At 41.8% G+C, this 13,045-nt stretch overlaps 1 protein-coding gene and 1 long non-coding RNA gene across 10 annotated transcripts in view; both read right to left on the bottom strand.

Moving 5' to 3' along the window:
• The window catches only part of LOC133273098 (collagen alpha-1(XI) chain), a 472,710-nt gene that overhangs the window by 269,373 nt on the left and 190,292 nt on the right, over positions 1-13,045 (bottom strand). The window lies entirely within an intron of this gene.
• On the bottom strand, positions 8,586-10,144 carry LOC133273012 (uncharacterized). The gene is made up of 2 exons (XR_009744632.1): positions 9,845-10,144; positions 8,586-9,075 (listed from the first exon to the last, which is right to left on the bottom strand). It is a non-coding gene; the product is annotated as an uncharacterized LOC133273012 (long non-coding RNA).

Here is a 13,045-nt window from a genome sequence, read left to right as displayed (position 1 = left end):
TCTGCATTACCCCCAGAGAGGTATACATCTCTTCTAGAACAGGGAAGCTTGTTTTGTAGCAGAAGTGTCTAATGCAGATGCCTGAAGTTAAGCAATTTTGCTTTTGCTGGGTTAGCTTTCAGCCAGCAAGCTCAGGCAAGTGGTATGATCTCATCAGCAGTCTGCTAGCACAGGGAATACAACATAACACGTGCCACTTCTGTGATGGAATGCCACTTCTGTCAGCAACATTAGTTAGCTTAAGGTGATTATGACACTATAACCCTGTCTTGCCAACCAGCCAAAGCAATAGTCTAAATTGCATTAGAGTACTTCCAGATAATACATTGGAATGCTCCTTTTAACACTGGGGATCCAGCCACACTATTTGTTATAACATTTCCTTTACTGTGCTTTGGGCTGCATAGGAAGTTCATATTTCTCTCCTGGCAGTTGTGTGTCACTAATTTGTGTAGAATATTTCATGTGTATGGTGACTTTATAGATTTGAAAATCATGTAAATAATAAAAAAGCTGAATTGTGGTTTTCAACTCTGATTCTAAAACCAGTTTTCACAGTTTGTTATTCTGTTTACCTCAGTCTTCTATAACTGCTCAGGAAAGTATTTGTTAGGAGACTCCTGTAACACCATTTCAAGTGACATAACTTCTTACTGTGAGTAGTATGCTTGTTTAAAGATATGTCTGCACTCTAATTCAGTTCCTTCCTTGACTACAAGAACCAGGTGGGCTGAATTTCAGCTCTGCACTCCTAGAGCCTTGGAGAAAAAGTCTTAGGGTTTACAGCCCTTAGTAATTTTAAATTGGCCTTAGTCCTATTTCGGGTTTGAAATTATTTGTTTAGCATAATTTTTTGAATTACAGTGGCTGATAAGGTGCTTTCAGTCATACACTTTGAGCACTCTTATCTGCCTTTATAAAAGGGGCTACAGGATGTTGGGCACAAGTGGCAGTTTCTCAGTTTATCCTCTGGTGTAAAGTGCAGCAATTAGCTTTCTAGGATCTGGATGAAGAAAACGATTTGTTTTGATTCTGGTTTTGCTTTTTATTGGTGTTTGTCAAATACACAGGATGTAAAGCCAAAGTGTCTTCTACATTCTCTGGGGAGACCATCTGGCATTTGCGGCAGTCCTTAGTTCCTGGAAGTACAGCCTGTAGCACAGGCCAGACAGCTGGGTTGTGCCATGACTTTTACGTCCTGTTTGCTTATAAAGATTGAAGGATTGAACAGAGTTATTTCAGTTAGAAAGGACCTACAACAATCATCCAGTCCAACTGCATGACAACTACACATTAAATAATCAGGTTTTACCATACAGACAGAAAACATTAAGAAATATATTTGTTCTAGATTTACACATTTCAGATCCAGTTCCATTGTCATCACATGACCTTGGTGGGAATATTACCTCAGTGAGGAGTGAAGTCTTCAGCTTTCAGTGATACGCTTGTAATGTACACAAAGTAAACACAAAAGAAAACAGACGACTAAAACCTGCACTTGTAGTGGTTTCAGTTACTAATGTCATCTTCATTTCAATGCCATATGATATGTGCTCCATTTTTTAGGATACTTTGAAGCATCCTTCCTGAAAAACAAATTAATTTTAAATTGGCTAGAGTGGTACCTATTAGTGCCAAACATAAAAATCAGTTCTAAAATGGATTTTTGTATCCTGAGGGTAGACGCTACATTTTAAAGGATTTACAAATGTCAAGGTCACTGTAGCTTTTTATTTAGCAAAGTCATTTTGGGAAGTAAAATGTGTTACAGCTTTTTGCAACAGAATTTTTTAATATAAATTCACCTTTAATGTTGCAAGATTCTATAAAGTAGAAAAGAAAAGAAGTTTGCTTCTTGACAGCAGAACTGTGACTCAGGAGCTTGGCTATGCTACGTCAGTTTAAATTAATCTTTCTTAGCAGGAATGTTGCCTGGAAAAAAATCATACTGAATAATCTTTAGAAAAACTGACATTCCATAATTAACTAAGGGTCAAACTATTTTTTAATCTATTATCATTAAGGGGCAAAGAGTTATTTGTACAGCACTCAAGTATAAGCATACCATATAAACCAAGCAACGCAATACCAGTTCCATTTCCCTGCTGTAAATTACAACTTTTTTCAGTTGGTCCACTTCAAGTATCCTTGAAATACTTGAACATACCAATTTCAGTACTCAAGTAGGAAATATCTTCTTCTGAATAAGAAAAATTTCCCTTTAATCTCTTTAATGCTGCCTGTCAGCATCTCTTCAATTTATGCAGATGACATATCCCTTCTGCAAAACTGGAGTTAGTCTAGCTTGTATGCAGTACCAATCATTCCTCAGTTCTACCTATTCTTGCCCATACTAGGTGCATTTACATGAACAGAACAGTGCTGCATTTAAAAATATGAAAGGACATGTATTTTACTGTATTAAATTATTCATTTACCTCACAATAAAGGAGAGGTACAGTTCAAGGCTCAAAATGTACCTCCAAGATGGGCATAGTTTACAATTGTAAGCATCAAAGACACCAAAATACAGGAATGTTTGACAGCTATGTGGCAGGTAGACCCACCTGGACAAAAGCCCTGACAAGGACCTAACAAAAGCCCACAGCCTCTGGAATCTTCCCACCACAGACAAAAGCCTGGGGAAACTCCCCATGTGCACAACTCTTGTCCCACCCACATAGGGAAGCTAGGTGGGTGCAGGAGCAAGATGTTGGGTCCTGAGCCCATAGGAGGCTACATGACCACATCTGACCACAGCTCAGATCCGACCACGGCTTTGACAGTATTTTTACAAAACTTATCAGTAAAAATAGACGTTAGTATGTATAAAAGGAAGTGTCTGCACTCTCTCCCTTGATCTCAGACTTGTATTTTCCCAACGAATTTGTCTTCTGCTGTGGACTCTTAGCTGGATATGGTGAGCATCTCTGGATGTGTCCTGTTTAACTTTGCTCATTATGGTAGCTTGCTTTCCCTCAGAGAGACACTGGCCAGTGCTGTTTCCTGGTGCTTACTTTTGTGCAGCTTGTCTGTGGTCTTAAGTGCATTTTCTCATTATTCAGTGGCAAGTAATTTTTCTTATGTTTAATCTTTCCTGCTTGGGTTTTCTGTTCCTTTATCTCTTCAGGTTTCCTACTGACTTTTGGTTTGCCTTTCATTTCATACCTTTCTTCTCAAGTTCTCGCTCCTTTTTCAAAACCCTCTGTCTCCTTCCTCTGGGAAATACCTAGAGGTTGTCTTCAGAAGAACTACTTCATGCCTGTCCTTAATGAAAATGGTTTCATGACTTGATCTGTCCCTAAATCAATGAAGTTGACCTTCTCACAAAATACATCAGAATCATTTTATAGAATAATTGAAAAAGGGAAAGAAACATCTTGGGAGTTAGAAGATAAGTAATAATTTAGTCTATACTCTTAAGGATGTCCAGGAAAGGTCACTGCACTGGGAGGGAGGAGAGGGAAGTGTGGCTGATGATGTTAAAATGCCAACTTCTCCCTTAAACGGAATTTAGAATTTTACGTGTCCAAACTCCACGCTCTTAAAATTTGTATGTAACTTTGTTTTAGCAAATTTGATGCTGAATGAATAGAAAGGAAAATGCCAATGTGTTGAGGGTTTTGTGTGTATGTTTGTTTTGGTTTGTTTCTCCTCTGGGCGAAGAATCTGGAATGAGTAATGGGCCTGAATAACATTCTCCAGTTAATGTACTGTTTGACAGACACGCTTCTTTCAGCACAGATAAATTACTTCCAGTAAGTGAAGCTTACGCAAAGTGTAAATAAGGATCTACTGCTTTGCTCCTCCTATCAGGGGCTACTAAACCAGAAACATTACTAGTAGATTTTGCAAACCCTTGTTTGCAGGCCTTGTTTGCTCAGTAATGTGGTGTAATTTCCACATTAATTGATTTGCAAACAGAACACACATTGAAAAAAACCAAAAACCCCTAAACAAAAATCCCCTGCAAAACAAACCCTCAACAGCACCTGACTAAGGCCATACAGTGGGTGGCTTTGCCTCTGCACATCTCTTGGGAATAGTGACTCGGAGCACCAAAGAAGCCTCAAGAAGCTTCCTCCTATTCCTCTTGTCACAGTAGCAGGCTTCTATGGAAAAAATTCCACCACTCACCCCCATATTCATTTTTGCATTTTTTCAAACGTTTTTCTGAACATGAGACCGTGTAGTTTTCTTCCACTAGGTGAAGAGAGTGAAAGTGCTAGGTATGACTTCCATACATTTTTTTTTTTCTATGACTATGACAGGAGGCAAACTACAGCAGCCAATGTCTTTACAGTTCCAAATCTCTCTCCATTATCATTCTATCAAAATTGCTATTATTATGACCTCTTGACTGCTATGCTCCCAAGGCTGTGTTCAACAATGCCTTGTTCCTGTTTGTTCCACCACTTTATTTTTATAACAGCAGGCACAAAGGCTACTTTAGAATTAAAAAAAGCAGTATGTCCTGTCTTTCTCCCAAGTTAAGGAACTAAGAGTAGGAAATTTCAGTGGTTCCCTAGACCAGAGTATGTCATATACATGTTCTTCTCCAATATATAGTAAATTTAAATTGCTGTAATTCAAGTATTTCTCCCGATGACTTCTTGAAGTCATCAAAATTCCTTTTTACAGCAGGAAAGCTTCTCCTGACCCATGAAGTTCTCAGAGTAGAAATGGATATACTTACTAGCATTTAAAAACAGTTGAGACACAAAGTTAAAAAAATTAAAATCATACTCAAACAAAATAGGAGTCTGTACAACCCAAGACTCTTCAGGGTTTGGGAAATATATGGATTTATGTAACTGGAAATTCTGATGATGAAATCTCTTGTTTCAGTTTTAATCCTTACAATTGTACGCTAATAGTTTTTAAGATCAGACAAAGTCCAGGTCGAATGCTGTAAAATGGTGATGTCCTCACTGAATAAATACTTTGTGCAGTACCTGGCTATCAGTGGGACAATTAGCAAAACAAGGGTCTGAATTGCTCAGTGGTGGGGTGGAAGAAATGGGCTTCAGTCTTTGCTTCTGGTCTCTTAAAAGAGTCTAAGACCAACCTCTGGTTAAGCCTGAAGAAAGCCTTATGTAGTGCTGCCTTGTTAGATTGTGTTACTTCCACACATGCTGCAGCTGTATAAGCATGCTCTGTAGATTTGAAGTCCCTAACACTGTCATTCTAGTGGCATGGAATTTTCAACAGATCTTAATGGCAAATTTTTCACTTAAGGACTTTTACTTCATGTGCTAATTGCCTACATAAGTATATAATAACTTTTTTGGAAGGCAGGTTTGGATGTCTTTGAAGGTGCCAATAAACTTATGCCTGGAAGTAAAATGAGCAATATCCTATATATTTAGCATAACTATTGCAACTTGATGTCCTTTATATAAAGGACAGATGAGGACATGTATGTCCTTGAAGTAATTTAGTGAAGACATACACCAAGAAAAGAGTTAGTATGCCTATTGTGACAGGAGCTCAATTTCAGTATAATTGTTACTGGGTTTGTAAAAAGGAAGCTCACTTTTTAAAACAATGTTAAGTTATACCTCAGCTTGGAGCCTGCTGTGGATATAACAAAGCTAGGGAGAAGGTGAGATTGTAGTGCAGTGTAGCCGTTTCCCAATTAGACCCCAGTGTGACCAGGAGATGCTATTTCAGGAAGGCCAATACAGGCTTTGTGTACTGCTTATCTCAAAGAGTGTAATTTCCTTGCTTACATATTGAAAATAGGATCCAGATCTCTGACTGGTGGAAGTAGGTTACACGCAAGCCTACAAGTGGGAAAGGCTGATATTAAGCTAGTTCCAAACCTCTTTTACACTGGAGCTGACAGGTGCTGACCTAACTTACAGGCTGTTCTGAGCTGTGTAACCTGTTTTCATTCCTGCACTGTTTTTGACATATGGAGATCACCTGAATGGAGCCATGCCTTTAACACTCCTATACAGGAGGCAGCCTGTCTGCTGCAATCAGTTTACCCTTATGGGAGTTAATATTTCCCATAAGAAGATGGAAGAATGACTGCAGAAAAGTGTGCATAGGAGTTCATAAAAATGGCAAACGGTGATAAACAATTACCTCATGTGGAAGAAGCTTGCTCTTTTGAAATCACTTTGAGAAAATAATTAGTAAAATGATGTCATCTTTGAAAGTTTAATGGAGCTCTTGGCTACGAGACCCAACAGTGTGGATCAAACCACTGCCCTTCTTAATATAAAAAGGGAAATTATTTATGACAGCAGATGTCAGAAATAATGCCAATGGAATTAAGTAAGAGAAGATAATTTTTAACAAGAGTTGCAAAACAGAAATGTCACCCTTCATGCTGTAGCTGCATCTGGAATTAAAATTATAAACCAAAGTAAAACACCATTCCAAATAATTATGTAGAACAGATAAAGCAAAATCAAATCTGAATTAAAAATATCATATTTCTTCTCAGTATACTTTCCACTTTTTGCAAAAATCTTTACTCAGGGCAGTCCGGATCTGGATCTATGGACAAAACATAAATGCACAGCTTCTAGAATCATGTGAAATTTTCAGTATCAGGAGAAAGAGCTGCTGATGTGTGATGTATATGTATAAAAGAGCAGCCAACATGGTTTAGAGCAGCCAACATTGTTTTACCAAGGGGAAGTCATGTTTGACCAACCTTATAGCCTTCTATGAGGAAGTAACTAGGTGGCTGGATGATGGTAGAGTGGTAGATGTGGTTTTTCTTGATTTCAGTAAGGCATTTGATACTGTCTCCCACAGCACCCTCATAGATAAGCTAAGGAAGTGTGGGCTTGATGATCAAGTAGTGAGGTGGGTCAAGAACTGGTTGAAAGGAAGAAGGCAGAGAGTAGTGGTCAGTGGGGCAGAATCTAGCTGGAGTCCCTCAGGGGTCGGTGCTGGGACCAGTGCTGTTTAATATTTTCATGAACGACCTGGATGAGGGAACTGAGTGTACCCTCAGCAAGTTTGCTGATGATACTAAACTGGGAGGAGTGGCTGACACACCAGAGGGCTGTGTTGCCATTCAGCGAGACCTGGACAGGCTGGAGTGTTGGGCGGGGAGAAACTTGATGAAATTCAACAAGGGCAAGTGTAGAGTCTTGCATCTGAGGAAGAACAACCCCATGTACCAGTACAGGTTGGGGGTTGACCTGCTGGACTGTAGTGAAGGGGAAAGGGTCCTGGGGGTCCTGGTGGATAGGAGGATGATCATGAGTCAGCAATGTGCCCTTGTGGCCAAGAAGGCCAATGGCATCCTAGGGTCCATTAGAAAGGGTATGGTTAGTAGGTCAAGAGAGGTCCTCCTCCCCTTCTACTCTGACTTGGTGAGACTGCATGTGGAATATTGTGTCCAGCTCTGGGCCCCTCAGTTCAAGAAGGACAAGGAATTGCTTGAAAGAGTCCAGCACAGAGGCACAAAGATGATTAAGGGAGTGGAACATCTTCCTTATGAGGAGAGGCTGAGGGAGCTGGGACTCTTTAGCTTGGAGAAGAGGAGACTGAGGGGTGACCTCATCAATGTTTACAAATATGTAAAGGGTGAGTGTCAGGATGATGGAGCTAGGGTTTTTTCAGTGATGTCCAGTGACAGGACAAGGGGCAATGGGTGTAAACTGGAGCATAGGAGGTTCCATGTGAACATCAGGAAAAATTTCTTTACTGCGAGAGTGACAGAGCACTGGAACAGGTTGTCCAGGGGGGGTTGTGGAGTCTCCTACGTTGGAGATATTCAAGGCCCGCCTGGACAAGTTCCTGTGTGATGTACTCTAGGTTACCCTGCTCTTGCAGGAGGGTTGGACTAGATGATCTTTTGAGGTCCCTTCCAACCCTTGGGATTCTGTGAAAATATAACTAGTCTATATACAGTAAGACCTACAATGCATGTAAGAAGGAAAAATATTTTTCATATACGAAAATGCTGCAGAGTTCTGTAAAATGAAAGGATAGCACCATAATGCTAACAGCACAGTATCGTTTGCAAATAAGAGTCACAGCACGATCCAGTGATCAAATACAAAAAGCAGAATTCTATGGATTTTGCATTGTTTTGGTACTTGATTCAGACATAAAAGCATAAGGAAAATTGATACTTACACTTCAAGGAGCATTGTAGGGAAAGCAGCTACATGTCATGAGGTTTTTTAAAATATGCACTTTCTCTGTTCACAACATGTAGTCTTACTTGCTTTTCCTTTAACTGTATTCAGATATACCCCAAATGGAAATAAAATCCTCCACAAAATGTGCAAGTCAAGTGAAATGACATTTAACCATCATTTTGAAGACTCTTTGAGGTTATGTGTACGCTTAATAGCTAAGCATACACATGTGGTTGGTTGACACAGGCTGGCCCCCACGTGCCTACCAAAGCTTCTCTATCTCTCCCCTTCTCACCTGGACAGGGGAGTGAACATAATGAAAGACTTGTGGGTCCAGATAAGGACAGGGACACCACCCAGCTGTTGAAGTTACAGGCAAAACAGTCGACTTTGGGAAAATAATTTATTACCAATCAAACCAGTGTAGGATAATGAGAAATAAACATAAATTTGAAAAAACCTCCCCTGCTCTTCTGACCAGGCTTAACTTTATTCACAATTTCTCTATAATCCCTCCCACAGTGGTACAGGGGGATGGGGAATAGGGGTTGTGGTCAGTTCATCAGATCTCTCTTTTGCTCTTTTCTCTTCAGGGGGAGGGCTCCTCACACTCTTCCCCTGCTCCAGTGGGGGCTCCTTTGCATGGGAGACAGTCCTCCATGAATTCCAATGTGAATCCATCCTACAGGGTGCAGTCCTTTAGGAACAGACTGCTCCAGCATGGGTCCCTCATGGGGTCACAAGTCCTGCCAGCAAACCTGCTCCAGTGTGGGCTACTCTGCCCACAGGGCCATGGGTCCTGCCAGGAGCCAGCTCCTGTGTGGGCTTCCCACTGGGTCACAGCCTCCTTTGGGCATCCCCGCCTGCTCTGGTGTGGGGTCCTTCACAGGTTGCAGGGGGATACCTGTTCCTCCATGGGCTGCACGGGGATATCTGCTCCCTTGTTAACCTCCATGGGCTGCAAGAGGTCAGCCTGCCTCACTATCGGCTGCAGGGAAATCTCTGCTCTAGTACCTCCTGACACTGATCTTGGTGTCTGCAGAGTTGAACCTCTAACATTCTTACTCCTCTCTCTGGCTGCAATTGCTCTTGCCCAGTTGTTTTTCTGTCCATGAATATGTTATTCTATAACATGCACATGTGATGCTAGCAGTAAGATATTATTTGTCAGCTGTATTCTTCTGTGTCCTTATTTCTAAGGCTACTTTGCTACATTACACTATTCATATTAATATAAAGAAATTTATAGAACTGCCACCATGAAAATCAGATTTTCCCCAGTAGTTTTATCATTTATGTCTCAAGCTGCTTTTGTATTGTTTGGTTTTATTTTCTTTTTTCCTTAGTAATTAAAATTTTTTGCCCTTTCTGGGGAAGAAACTTAAATTAAGGTTATCTGAAGTTGCTGCTGGTTTAATCTTATTTTTTTTCCTTTGTCAGTAAAGGATGAATGCCAAACCATAAGAGTCAGCAAATGCAAATGTACAGTTGTTCTGCAGCACTAACTCTAATATGCAATTTCATTAATGAAAGAGTGTGACCACATTACACTGTGTTATTTGTCTGTGGTTTGTGCAACCAGTTTTGGGGCCATTTAAAACTGTTTCTGGTGGCCTTTCTGTTTCTAGCCATACAAGAAGTTCCAAAATATTAGGTTGCCCTTAGAGATTCATTTAAGTATGTGGATATACAGTATTTTGTAGACAAGGTAAACCAAACCTTACTACCTTGGGCTTTATCTTCATGCTAACACAGCTACTTGTCTCCTTACTCAGCTCCTTTGTGTACAGCCGCCTGGAACATCTATTGGAGACAGCAAAAAATACCAAGAGGCATTAAAAAAAATCAGGATCAATAATGATGACAGCATGATCTAGAAATCCCACACTGCAGCTTTTCTTCCACATCTAGTCTCTTTCTGGTCTCACTTTATCAGGATGATGATCTAACAGCGTCATAATTGCTCCAAGAAACAGTAGCATTGCTGCTCTTGTAATATTTAGCCTGTTGTCAGGATGCGAATAAGTACTTTCCCCAAAAAATTCTGAGCCCATTAACTCATACCATCCAAAAGTAAACTCATGTTTTTTGAGTGGAATCTTACATAGTACTTTTTTTTTAATATAAATTTTACTAAACGAGTTTATCGTTCAGTGTGTCACTGATTTGATGCTTTTATAAATAAATGTAAAGGACAGGCTGAGTTGTACTTCTACGACTTTGGATGATGGTATCTGCCCTTGGCCACTGCTGAATGGATGTTAATAATGGACAAATTTATGGTGTGGGTAACTTTTTACTGGTCTTTATGTTTATGGTGTGCAAAACATCGGTGTGTAAAGCTAGCTTTCTTGGTTTTCTTTTCCCCAAACTTGTATTTCTTACCAACTCAATAAATATTAACTGGGAATTTGATAGTGTTTCTTAGTTCTGACAGGAAACACATTTAAAGTTATATCACTATTTCACCATCTGGTAACTGATGTGCAAATTAATAACTGGAATGTACTAGGGAGCTACAGGGGAAATAAGGATATTTAGTTTGCCTACGAGTTTCATAGACCTGCTGCCTAAAAAGGTCTCCTGTGTCATTACCCAGGAGTGAACTAGAAGTCAGGCCAATTTAAACAGGATGTAGCAGCACAGCCACCATAGACTTGCTTTTTCAATCCTGACACTCCCATCTGCTATAACTGCATGTTGACCAGCATATCCCAGAAAACTTTCTGGATGTTCTACAAACCACAAGCCACACACAGTCCTGCCAGTGTTACTTTTAAAGTTTCAACAGACTCAGAAAGAACAGTACTGCTGGTGTCTTCAAGATAGAAAGTACATTTGCATACTGTGCCAATTCTTCCACCTGTTTCCAAGCCCATAGATGTTTCCTAACTTACAGTAATGACAGCAAAAAATATGTAGTAATCTATTGTGAGAAACTGCTGCTAAATTTTTGCTTTTCTCCTAGATTCCTTCTGAATGTCACGTGCTTCCCCAGTCTTTTCCAACTCTGTCCCAAATCCATCTGGATGAACTTAAGACTGCCATCCAATCTGCTCAGTGGGACCACTGTGACCACCCACAATGGCCAGATTTTTCCCCAGATTGTCAGTATTTAGTCAGAAAATAAGCATGGCCTAAGACCCTTTAGGTGTGCTACATATATATTGCCAGGTCCATCATGACTCTTCCAGGAAAAGAAGTGGCCTTAAGGACTTTATGGTAAGACCTGAGCTTTCATCAGTCAAGTCTGGGGATTTCCCCCCACCCCCAATTTTGAGATTACGGCCTCTGACCTCAGAAAAAAGGGCAGGTTTGTCTGGATCAGCTTCTCTGGCTTCAGTAGTAGCTAGTTGGTAACTGCCTCTGTACTCACAACTCATGATGCAGAATGCCTGCAATTGCAGGCCGTAAAAATGGCTGCACTTCATCCATGCTGCTTGTCTTGGCCAGACACATCTGCTATCCTGAAGCAGCATATTAATATTTATGCCAGAAAGATCTTACTACCTTGCTGTTCAGGTAAAGTGGCAGGAGGAAAAGAAAAGTCTCTCCAGATAAAGGCTAATGAGAATGGTATTTAGAAAGCAGTTAGGCCTGGAAACAAGCTCTGACCTGTTGAAGGAAAGAACAGAAGGCTCATCTCTCATTTTGGAGTATTATTTAATATTTGACTGAGACAGATTTTGTGTATCACATAAGGCATCACCCAGTAGAGACATGGATGGCCCTAAAGAATGGCTCACAGGCTACATACCAGAGTGCTCAAGGCAAGCCAGCAAGGCCCAGCAGACCCATGGGGTTGGCTCAGCTTGCTGCTCAGGCTGCCTGTCAGCACAAAGGCCAGAGGAATGGCAGAGCCAGCTGCTGCAGCTTATAATCATAGAATCAGCTAGGATGGAAAAGATGTTTAAGTCCAACCGCTACCCCAGCACAGCCAAGGCAACCACTAATCCATGGCACTGAGGGCCTTGTCTACAGTTTGTGAATACTTCGAGGGACGGTGACTCCAGCAATGCCCAGGGCACCCTGTTCCAAGGCCACCACAAACGCTCTGGGGAAGGAATTGTTCCTCAGCTCCATCTAAACCTGCCCTGGTGCAGCTTGAGGCGGTTTCCTCTTGTCCTGCTAATTATTCCTTGGAAGCAGAGACTGACCCCACCTCACTACAACCTCCTGTCAGGCAGTTGTAGGGAGCGATAAGGTCCCTGCTGAGCCTTCTCTTCTCCAGACTGAACCCCCCAGGTCCCTCAGCCGTTCCCCATCACACTTGTGCTCCAGGCCCTGCACCAGCTCCATTGCCCTTCTCTGGCCCCGCTCCAGCACCTCAGTGTCTCTCTTGTAGTGAGGGACCCAGAGCTGAACACAGGATTCGAGGTGCAGCCTCACCAGTGCCCAGCTCAGGGGCACAGTCCCTGCCCTGGCCCTGCTGCCACACTGGTGCTGATACAGGCCAGGATGCTGGTGGCTTCCTGGCTGCTGGGCACAAGCTGCTCATGTTCAGCTCCATCAACCAGCACCCCCAGCTCCTTTCCCATGAGCAGTTTCCAGCTGCTCTTCCCAAAGCCTGGAGCCTTGCAGGGGCTTGTTGTGGCCCAAGTGCAGGACCCACACTTTGCCTTGTGGAACCTCATCCCATTGGCCTCAGCCCATGGATCCAGCCAACACTCCCACCCAGCTTGGTGTCATCTGCAGATTTACTGAGGGTGCCCTCGATCTCCTCATCCAGATCATCAATGAAGATGTTAAACAACACTGGCCCTAACACGGAGGCCTGAGGGACACCACTAGTGACCAGTCAACAACAAGATGTGACACCATTCACCACCATACTTTGAGCTCTGCCATCCGGCCAGTTTTTTACCCAGTGAAGAATACAGCTACCCAGGCCATGAGCAGCCAGTTGCTCCAGGAGGACGCTTTGGAAC

This window comes from Pezoporus flaviventris, unplaced genomic scaffold (assembly GCF_033815535.1).
Source record: "Pezoporus flaviventris isolate CSIRO_AGI_PZ_B2104156 unplaced genomic scaffold, CSIRO_AGI_Pfla_v1 ptg000001l, whole genome shotgun sequence".
Taxonomy (NCBI): Eukaryota; Metazoa; Chordata; class Aves; order Psittaciformes; family Psittacidae; genus Pezoporus; species Pezoporus flaviventris.
Note: the sequence above shows the minus strand (reverse complement) of the source record. Positions and strands in the feature narration are given on the sequence as shown.